The sequence below is a fragment of the Micropterus dolomieu genome, linkage group LG19 (genome assembly GCF_021292245.1).
Source record: "Micropterus dolomieu isolate WLL.071019.BEF.003 ecotype Adirondacks linkage group LG19, ASM2129224v1, whole genome shotgun sequence".
Taxonomy (NCBI): Eukaryota; Metazoa; Chordata; class Actinopteri; order Centrarchiformes; family Centrarchidae; genus Micropterus; species Micropterus dolomieu.
The window spans coordinates 14,382,053-14,393,092 of record NC_060168.1 but is presented as its reverse complement, the minus strand read 5'-3'; the positions used below and the strand labels follow the sequence as shown (position 1 = coordinate 14,393,092).

General features: G+C 39.1%; 1 long non-coding RNA gene across 1 annotated transcript in view; it reads left to right on the top strand.

The window, feature by feature from the left end:
• The first annotated feature begins 10,611 nt into the window (after positions 1-10,611).
• Positions 10,612-11,040, top strand: part of LOC123957956 — a 2,165-nt gene continuing 1,736 nt past the window's right edge. The window contains exon 1 of the long non-coding RNA XR_006821948.1: positions 10,612-10,672. This is a non-coding gene — a long non-coding RNA (uncharacterized LOC123957956). The remainder of the gene's footprint in view (positions 10,673-11,040) is intronic.

The following is an 11,040-nucleotide window of genomic DNA, read 5'->3' as shown; positions in this document are numbered from 1 at the left end:
CCATCCCATTCTGATGCAGGTTGATCTACTCCACAACATCTATATCTAGAAATCTCTTAATATTTGGAACTTCATTATCAGTTCACTCTGCTCCCACTGCCTAGAAAAACAGGTCAGGGTTATTCACACATTTATTCATAATAATCAAAAAACAACCAAAAGAAACATTCCTACAAAGAAAGAAAGCCCTCTACTTGGTTTGGCCCGGTGATGTCATCCATGACCACCCTATTCCTATAAAACAGGAAATGCTTAGGCCGGCCCCTCCCCAAACAATTATCCTGCATGGTGGAACTGAACAAAGGAACAAACAATTGTAAGTATTAACACAGGAAAACAATTAAACCATGTTTAAACTTGCAACCTAATAAAATTGAGCTGAAACTAACTTATGACTATGTGTTTACTCTAACTTATCATATGCTTTGCACTCGCCTGTAACATAATACAAACACAAACAACCCGGAATAGTAAGTTGTGCACTTTTACACAAGCTATGGCAAATTACCAAAAAACATAAACATATATGTATAAATTAGAAAGTCATGGCCTGTATGGGACAAGTGGTGAGCAAACCCACTTCGTCACAGATTTATACTTGGTTTGACTAGTATAGCCATGTAACTGCAATATTACAACGAACATCAGTGCCAATGTTAGCTGCACTTACAAACGTAAGTAACCTAACGAACAGCGGAGAGACCTGGTGTTAAATGTATGCACCATTCATAATTATCAAGGACAACATAACATGAATATTACAAAACAATAATCTGTGAATAATCTGCATATAATTTAACAATCTGTAATCTACATATAATCTAGTCTGTAAATAATTTGCCTAACATTCATCTCTTTTGGACACATTTCTAAATTAAAACCAAATCACATTTATTCCCAAGTTACATACATTTCAATAGAAAAAGTTTTGCGATGGTATCAGTTTTTGTTTCAATATTTTATTTCAGTAGTTTACAATTTCCACATCTGCAGCAACAGGTGTCCGGGGTGTGTTACCAGAGTTACACACAGAGGGAGTGATGTCTGTGTTGGTGATGTTGCAGGATTTTCCGAATGGAGGCATTCTGTCGAGGGAAGTTCCCTTAACCGACATCCTCCTGGGAGTAGGGAGTACTGTTTATGTACACTGTGGAACGGAACGCAGCTTAAGTTATTTGGACCCAAACCATCATCTTTCCCTAAACCTAGCCAAGTTGTTTTTGTGCTTAAACCTAGCCAAACTTTAACCATAGCATTGTCATGTGATAAAACTGTTTTATTTTCCAGCTGATTTGATTTGTAACAGTTGTAGAAGGAATAGACAAATGATATTGTTCTGCCAATAGTATCATCAAATCAGAAAACGTGTCACTATAGAGGGCATGGACAAACAACATATAATATTTGAGGAGCTGTTGACTATAGCTGATGGGCATCTCTTCCAAAATGTAACTACATGTTGGGGCTATGGCTGATACAGAGACAACAAGAACTGTGCAAGGGGCACTTGTGGTTTGTCCAACAAGTTTCTGATACCAGTGTTGAGAGTGAAGATAATGAAGCAAGACAGTAGTCTTCTCATTTTCATAAACACACATCTCTCGAAGCAATCTTCCCTGCAAACCTTCTGCTCACGGCAATTCCAACTCTATAATAGTGAATGAGACAACATAAATCAACAGAATAATCACATATCCAGAGATGAGACAAGACAAACATTTCCACTGTTGTTTTTTATCACAATGGGAATTAACACAGTGTGGGAAATACAATTAAAAGCAGGATACGTTCAACATATCTGTCTAGTTTTGCAGGTTTGCCTAGGTGCTGCCAATGGGTAAAATCCAAAGTTAAAGTATAACTCAAACCCTAACCTAGCCCAAGTGGGACTCTTGTTAACCTGCTGCATTACATACAAAATCCAGCTTTAAACCCTTCAAAATCTCTCTATGAATCCACGAAATCACCAGAAAATACAGGGTTTTGCACGGATTCAGTTTACCTGTGAAGAATAATGAAAAGAGTAAGCATGTGAAAATATTATAACATTCTTGGTTTTGTCACTTTTTTCAACCATGAATGAGAGATTTCATGCCAATTTTTTATGGACTTTTTGTGGGAGAATCGAGTCAGCGTAAATATAGTTTAGATGGAGTACAGAGTAGGTTTTTATGTCTACTCTTTCTCTCTGTCCATTTATTACTTATTTCCACTACAAGAACATACTGTAATCTCTCTCTCTTTCTCTCTCTCTCTCTCTCTCTCTGTGAGTGCGTGTGTGTGTGCGGAATTCATGCATTGATAGATTAATGGCTGCCGCTCCCGGTGACTGTGGAGCCCCGGCCCTTTCCCCACTTCTTACTTCCCACTCTCATCCCCCTGGGAGTGTGTCTCATTACCCTCCTCCTCTCTCCTATTAATATCCCACTAGGGAGACCAGTGATCATGGGGAGCTGGGAGCGGAAACGCCTCCAAGCACTCCTGGAAGACACAGAACTTGATGAGGGACAGAGAGTAAGGCGAGGGAGGAAGGAATTTCATTTTTGAATGTGTGAAAGAAGATTTGAAAGTGAGTAAGGAAAGGAAATCAGGATGGAAGTGAAAGGAAGAGGAAATGAAGTAAGAGAAGTTGGTGCAGGACAGGATGTGTAGATCTATCCCAAATAGAAATACACCTCACACTCTGCAGTACACTTGCCTGTAGGATTTTCAGGGAAAGAAAGAGTATTCACAGTGTCTTATTTAAAGGATGTAGAGTTAATCAATGAACCTTTGCTCTGAACATTCCCAGTGTTTGTTTAGTTTCTTTTTTTCCTCCACCCCCAGCGTGTTGGGACGCTGCCATGAATCGTCACTGTTAGTCATTGCAGCATCGTTGTGGGAGATGCAGTTGCAAACATGTTTTTTCCCACAAACAGTCGTTTTCTAGATCATTGACTTACCACTTTACCGTGTTCACAGTCATCGGTGCTGTGTACTTGGTAGTTGATTATGGCCTAAAAATGGGCATGAGAAAGGTAGGATGCTGAGACTGTGCCTGCATGCCCACACAGCGTGATGAAGAGAGGTACTCCAGGATATTAAGCTACTTAACCAACAGCGTTCACATGAGTTCAGTCTTCTTCGGCACAATCGAAGGGGAAAAATGTGCAGACATAAACATGCCCTTAAAGGAAAGATGATTAGGAGTGTACAGAAAAGAAGAAGTTCTCCTGACCCGAGGCTGATACAGATCCAACTCTGTCCCTCCACTGGGAAACAAAGTCCTCTTTTCATTTCTCACATGGCCCGGCCACCCGTGCAACTAACGCAGGACAGAAAGATTCTGAGAAAACAGTACGAGGACGTGAGCAGGGGACCAGTAAGGGAAAGATTATCCTGTGCACAAAGTCCCGTAGTGGCAGTGATCTAAAATGTTTGGACCTTATAGTTTTTTACAATTTTGTTATTGCAGAGCCTACCACTTTAAAGGACGTCGCTTCGTGCTTCAGAACACAGGTGCACCGATTTGAGTAAACTATAGGCTCAAAACTGGGATACAGACTTACACAATCAGAGGCAAACAAATTTAGCAAGAGCAAGTCCTCTTGTTAGCAAAAAGGCTTTTATCAGACAGTTTTTTCCTGTCGGGTTGTCCGAGCAGACAGAGCATGACACAGCCACAATACTGTGAATCAACCCAAGGCCACGAGTCCTCAGCGCTAAACACAGCAAGAGTCAAGGTTCATGAGAACATTTGTGTTCTCTCTGTGTGTTCACACATGTATCCTTGCTGTTGTCATGCATGTGGTGCACATTTTAAAGTTATCAAGCACAACAACGTGAAAATATAAGCATCTAAATCAGATGCCCAGTCATAAATGAAAAATATATTTTTATCATGCAGGTGCACCATAGTACAACTCACACAAACAACAACAAAGCTTACACACTTCAAATCACAGCAGGTGTTTGTAAAATCATAGAAAATCTGCAGCAGCACGCACTGAATATGAGTGTAACCTGTTAAAATGCTGACGCTTTCATGATGCCTTGCAATATGATGCGAGACTCTCAAGGGACTGCTATAACCTGCAAGGCGAGGTTATTTGAGACATAGATTGTCACATATGTTAGTTAGCTACTCTCCAGTGCCCTTGCTAGCATGTCTACTTGTACTGAAGGTAATTAGTGAAGAAGTGTACAACACAGCTGCTCTATTTAGTTTTAAAAAAGCAGTACCTCATCACGCTGATTCAACTACAATCAATGCAGAAAAATCTCAATGGTAACAACAATGATCATGAGAGAAAGACTTGTACTGAGCCAATCTCCCTCTTGTCAATCAGATTTTGAAATCCATATTTAAGGATCCCCTCAATATAATTTACTTTCCAGCTTGAGTTATATTGTTGTATAATCACAGAATTTCCACTCAAAGTTAATAATGTGAAGGTCTATGTGTCAAGATTTTCACCAATTATCCCTTGAAACATCATTTTGAATAATCAATTCCACCAGAAATTCTGAATATCCATTGTAACGTTTGAAAAATAAATAATCATAGAATATAATAAACCCATAGCCAGTGTGGTCAATAAGATAACTATTAGCAGTAGTGCTAGACATGTTCAGTACATGTACATACAAATGTTCTCTTGTTCTCATCAGTGATGCCCTCACCGATGTATGTACTTATTTTGAATGGTGAAGTGGTTGGGTAGCCTTTGAACAAAAGTGAACACACAACATAGTCAGTGACTCCGAATCTTTGAACGGAGCTAAACGCAACGATTTGCTACCTCCATCGGTCACCCTGGCCTTGCAAGTTGTAGCTGTTCCTCGAGAGTCATGATGATTCCTACATCACGGTGTTCAAGCATTAGTAATGTGCCTATTTTTGTCAAAGGTATAAACTGTAAATTCCTGAGTTTCTGACTTGTTAAAATCAATGACTACATAAAAGTGAGGATTTGTTCCATTAGTCTTTGACACAGAAGCCGGAAACAACAGTGCAATCAATAGATGCATGACAGAGAAAGAGAGCTTCTCTCTTCAATTCTCAATCACTCAGTCTAGACCAGTGGAAGTTACGCCCATTCACTGGCCTCTGATTGAGTCATTCTTAAAGACAGAGCAGGTTGATCTATTACAAATCATGTCAAGACAGACATGTGGACAGAAAGCTACTGCAAATACCTGCCTAACACATCAATCAGCAGAATAAACTAACAAGTGCAGCACTGTGGTAGGTGGCTTTAAAAGAGCTACAGCACTAAATTCACATCTTGTCACATCTCGGCAAAGGTTAAATCTAAGCTCATTTGAAAAGGCATTTAAACAGGATGTGATGTTTTCAGAGTAAATAGGATATGGTATCTCACAGTGATTTAAAATGCCTCTAAATATTATGTCAATTGTCACATCTCAGCTGGTGTTCCTGCTGTGCTGGAGTCAGGGTTGCAGACTGAATCTGTACCTTGATTTACGCGCTCAAAGCATTTCAGGAATCTTCACACACACACTCACACACACATTTCTTCTTCCTCAAGTCGCCTTGTCTCATCCATCATGAGCCAATGACACCTGTTTAGTGGATTCATATGGGGAACCTTGACAAAGACGGGAAGAAAACACCATGTCTGCATGGACGGACACAATGGGAAGCTGGAGGGAGAGCAAAGAGTCAGTGGAAAAAACTCACCTGAGAAAAGACACACACCACATTTCTGTTTAATTTATTATTAGTTTCCAGTAACATTTTACTCAACAATTCACAGCATAACAATGTGGAGGCAAGAAAAACAAGTGTGATCAGTTAAGCAAGTTGTAAGCCACGTGTTTGCAAGTGAAAAGAGAATTGAGCATATCAAAAATGTCCATTAAAATTATTAACTGCATCATAAAACTGTGTGAAACAACAGTAAGTACAGTAGCTCAACCACAGGCAGGATCAAATGAGCATGTATTGTGGACCATATGGCAAATCATTTTAACATTTATCTTTTTGGGTTTTAAAGTACATTCTTGAACTTTGAAACAGCAGCTGACAAAACAATCCTAACCTCATTCAACCTGTTGTGTAGTCATACCACATGATCTTCATCAGCAGATTATTATATTTTACTGTGATTGTACCTTATATGATTATATGTGACAAATAAACTTGATTGATTGATTGACTGGAGTTTGTCCAGTTGTGATGGAAATGTATATTTTGAAATTTCCATGTTGGCAACTCGGTTATGAAAGTTAACCAGAAGTCCTTAAAGTGCCAGGTATAAATGGAAATGTGAATGTCTACATTTCGAGTAACAACTGAGCAAACTACCTCTGCTGATGAAGACCATGCGATATGATGCTACTAAATGGAACTTTAGTTTTCAAGTATTTAAATAAGATGGTTAATGCGTGGATTTGTTTAAATGTGCTTCACTGTGTGTAACGGATTTTTGAAAAATTTGAAACCTACGTTGTTTACATTCATGTGTACTTGCCAGCTGTTTACTGCATCGCTGCATTCCTTGCTGCATTACCGCCACCTGTAGATCAGTAGAATAGTGTGAAGCCTTTGCTCAAAAGCGTCACAAGTGGTCAAAACTCAAAGCAGTCAAACTGACTGTTGGTGTTGTTTGCGCTGATGGACTTCTGTAGTTGCGGTGGCCCCACCTCTCAGCAATGAAGTTTGGGAATAAAATATAATCATGATAAATTGGTATGGCTGTCATATATAACTTAGACCTTTTAAGAAAATGACTTAATATGGTTCTGTTTTTGTTGATTACATTAAAATAGCATGCAGCAGCGTTTAAAGATTTTGCAGAGCCATCTCTGTATTTCTGGACAAGACTTAAAATAGTGCTAAAGTATATTTAGTGATACAAAGTGATTTAAATCTTGTCTTTCAGCCAAGAGGAAAGGCTACTTTGATGAGACATTTTAACAAACCATCCGTCCATGTTGGGTCTCTCTCTCTCCCGCTCTCCCCTCATGCTTTCTACTACATGGGTTTCTGGTGAAGTCTATCAGCCCGGGCCCAGGCCTGAATGACCAATCAGTGAAATTACTCCCAGGTTATGCAATCAACCTCTCTTCTCCGCTGCATTGTGCTGCACCCTGTAGACAGGGTAGAAACATGGAGGCACTTCTTTATAATCACACTGCAATCTCCTTGGAGACATTGTAGCTGCAACTGTGCAGCTCACTTGGCCCCGGGTCGTGTGGGATGGCCTGAGTTTCTCACAGACGCCTGTGGCATTTCAATTAGGCAAAGAAAAATACTTCCACTCAAGATACACTGGCAGCTATTTATTTCCTGTTTGAGACAGGAAACTGAGATGGCTTTTTAACTGACATAAATGGATATTTTTAAACATATGATCTAAACCAGAGAGGACAGCATTCCACAGAACAATTTAAATGATGTATCCCCTTCATGTGGAGCATTCAGCTTTCTCCACACTCTATATATATGGCTTCAGACATTAACAAGTCATTAGAGGAAAAGAGATTTGTACAAATTGCTGGCTGTTCCCTCAACAACAATTTTGTAATATCTTGTGCTCACGATTTCTTACAACTGTCAAAAATACCCTTTGTTATGTTTTTTTCTCTGCCTTTCTCATAATAAACAATGCTGCCAATAAGAGCAGAGAGGGAGTGACTATGAATGAGGGATGTTATTGTACAACCTCCTATTGTATCGCTGTTTAATCTGGCAGAGGTCTTTGGATTTCAAAAGAGCAATGTTTGTGCTGAGAGGCTGCAGTAAGTCTTGTCTGCAACTCTTTCATCAATAGACACTATAAACATGCATCTTATGGTTACGTGGTGTGTTTCCGCTCAGAACATTTTGGACTACACACAAAACGTTCTTGTGAATAAAAGACTGAGCAAAATATCACTTTTCAGATGTGGTACCAGAAGGCTTGATAAAACGAGAAGAAGAGGTGATGATTTTTCTTTTCATTTTTACTTCCCCTGTTATCTTTTTTCCCATCTTTTTTTTATTGTGGTGAAAAACGTTGTGACACTAGATCTAAGTTATATTAAACATCAATATACGTGCAGGGAAATAAGGTGTTTGAACACAGATAATGCAGCATGATAAATACTTTACCTAAGACAAAACATGCCAAATGACCTTCTGATGACTGATCAATTGATTTATAAATTATTTGAAATGCCTATTGATGATTAGCATTATTAGTGAGGATGTCATGCTAATTTTATATTTTAAATATCAGTCTATTACAATGCAAAAAGCTTCATATTCATGTTAAATGAATGCACTTGTCTGTGCTCATGTTTAAATTATGTATTATAAATGATGCATTTGCTAAGGGTTGGATTTGAATGATTATTGAATACGAATAGGCATCTAACAATATATTTTCTAAATTGTTTACAACTCAAACATGCAACAAACATGATTACTGTCTCTTAAAAAGTTTAAATTCAGAAACATGAAAAATGAAACATTTAAAAGACTCCATCAGCATAAATAAAAGATAGAATATTATGAAGCATTGACTGCAGTTTTCTTTATTCATTTGGTGGCACCCCATGCACATGGCTTTGGAAACCCTAATGTGAAGCAAATGGAAACAGAGTCAAAATCAAACAGTTTTGCACAAAACCTTTAAATACACAAAAACATCATCATTTGATCTCATCAAAAGATTAACAGAGCTGGAGGTCGCATTACCCAGGAGGGGATTGAAGGGAACATCCGTGATGTTGATGCCTTCTGTTTGATATTTTGGAAAAAAAATTTATCACAGAGGGCTTCAAAGCCTCAAAATCTGCCATGTTCCCGAAGTACACAGCAGTGTGGCGCAAAGCTCATAAATCCGACTCGACATGTGACACAGTCTGTGTTTTGCAGCTGAAGAACTTTAATTTTTATATATTTGAATCATCTTTTCATTAGTTCCACAGCAGATTCAAAAAACAAAAACATAAAAGAGACTGTTCATCAGCCATGATGACAGCAAGGTCAAGTTCTCAATGTTATTTTAGGCATCTGGGATTTCTGTGATGTGTAGGAGTGTATGTTCTAATATTACAGACAATTCACACATGGTGGATTTTTTAAGAGTTTATGCTGATATTCTTTAACCTCACCACCTTTAAACATGACTGTTTAAATAAAATATTAGTTGTATAGTATTAGTGCTAGTATAAAAGTAATTAGTTTTTATCCACCTGAATTATCTTCCTGGCCATGTGGAGCATTTAGACTAAAGTTAGACAGATTAATTGGCTGATATCCAATAAATAACTGGAAATTGCAGTACTGAGATATGATTGTGGTAGTTTAAAAACATTGTTAACATTTCATCCAGCACTGACAATTTTATTTTTTAAACTTCAAAATCTCCCACTCATCACAAATCAATGTCAGATCAAGTCTTTAATAAACCAACTGTAAGAAATCCTTATTAAAAACATTTATACAAATACAGCCTACATCAATATAAATATCCATACCAAAAATCCAGAATCAGTTTGGCTCTAATTTAGATCATCATGGAGAGAGATAAAATGTACAGAAAGTGGAACCTAACAGTTAAATTAACAAAATATAATGTTAAATAAATGCTTAGTGTCCAGTCATGCTTGAGGGGTTAGGTTATTGGGAGAATGTGGACACTAAATTCCTGGCTGCATCACTGCTGTTTATGACAGTTTTCACATAGTGCGTTCCATTTGACATGGGAAGTCATAATTACCGAGTTCAAAGTCGGAAATTTCAAAGGGAACGCCCCCTTAAGTCAGATTTCCGACTTGGAAAGTCGCGAGAACCGCACTACCCTGACTTCGTGATCCAAGACGGCTGCTCTGATTATCAACAGTTTGTGAAAGCTGTAGTTTATACTGTTTATTAGCACTCCGGTGTACTTGTGTCTCATATAAATTTTCGTACACAAAGTGCTGTCTGAATGCCCTCTGTGGACGTGTTGCTATGGTGTTTAGTATGAGTAAATACCATACAAGGCATTTTTTTCATCAACCGTTGTAACAATGGCTAACTTGGCTAGTTGTAAACAACGGCTGGCCAAGCAGGTTTTCCGAATTGTTAACTGGAACGCTGAAAATTCAGGTGTGACGTCATTCCCAGCTCCGACCTCCCGACTTCCGAGGTAAATAGAACGCACCAATTATATATGACAATGCTGCCCCGGCTAAAGATTTTCCTAGCTGACTATTAGTCATTAGTTCACGCCATTGGTCAACTTGTCGTCACATACAGCAAGCTGCTTGCTGATTCAATGGTGCGTTCCATTTGACATGGGAAGTCAGAATTTCCGAGTTCAAAGGTCAAAATTTCAAAGGGAACGCCCCCTTAAGTCGGAATCCCGATCGCACTACCCCGACTTTGTGATCCAAGATGGCTGTCGGGGTATCAACAGTTAGTGAAAGCTCTAGTTTATACTGTTTATTAGCACTTCTGTGTTCTTGTGTTTCATAGAAATGTTCATACACAAAGTGCCGTCTGTGGACGTGTTGCTACAGTGTTTAGTGTGAGTAAATACCGCACAATGCGTTTTTTTTTATCAACCGGCGTATCAATAGCTAACATGGCTAGTTGTAAACAACGGCTGGCTGAGCGAGGTTTTCCAACTTGTTAACTGGAACGCTGTCAACTCGGGTGTGACGTCATTCCCAGCTCTGACCTCCGACTTCCGAGGTAAATGGAACGCACCACAAAACACAGGAGTAAATAACTTCCAAAATCACAAGAACAATTAAAGCTGCAAGCAGCGTTGGGCGGGCCCTCGCACTTGTAAGCGCGTCCGCGCGTGAGCCGGCCGAGTTGCATATTCTGGAGCTCTGCCGGTGCGGCTGTGAATTTCCTACGCGGTTCCGACGCCGCATGAAGGTGTTATATGTCACTTCCTGTGTCCCCTATGTGGAGCTACATAGCACTTGCCGCTATGAATATAAATCGGTATTGACGTGTAGATGTCTGCGGGGTGGGAGAGTTAACAAGCACGTAAAGTTTGTTTCAGATGTGAGCATGTACACTGAACAATAATGTACCCAAACAATAAAATA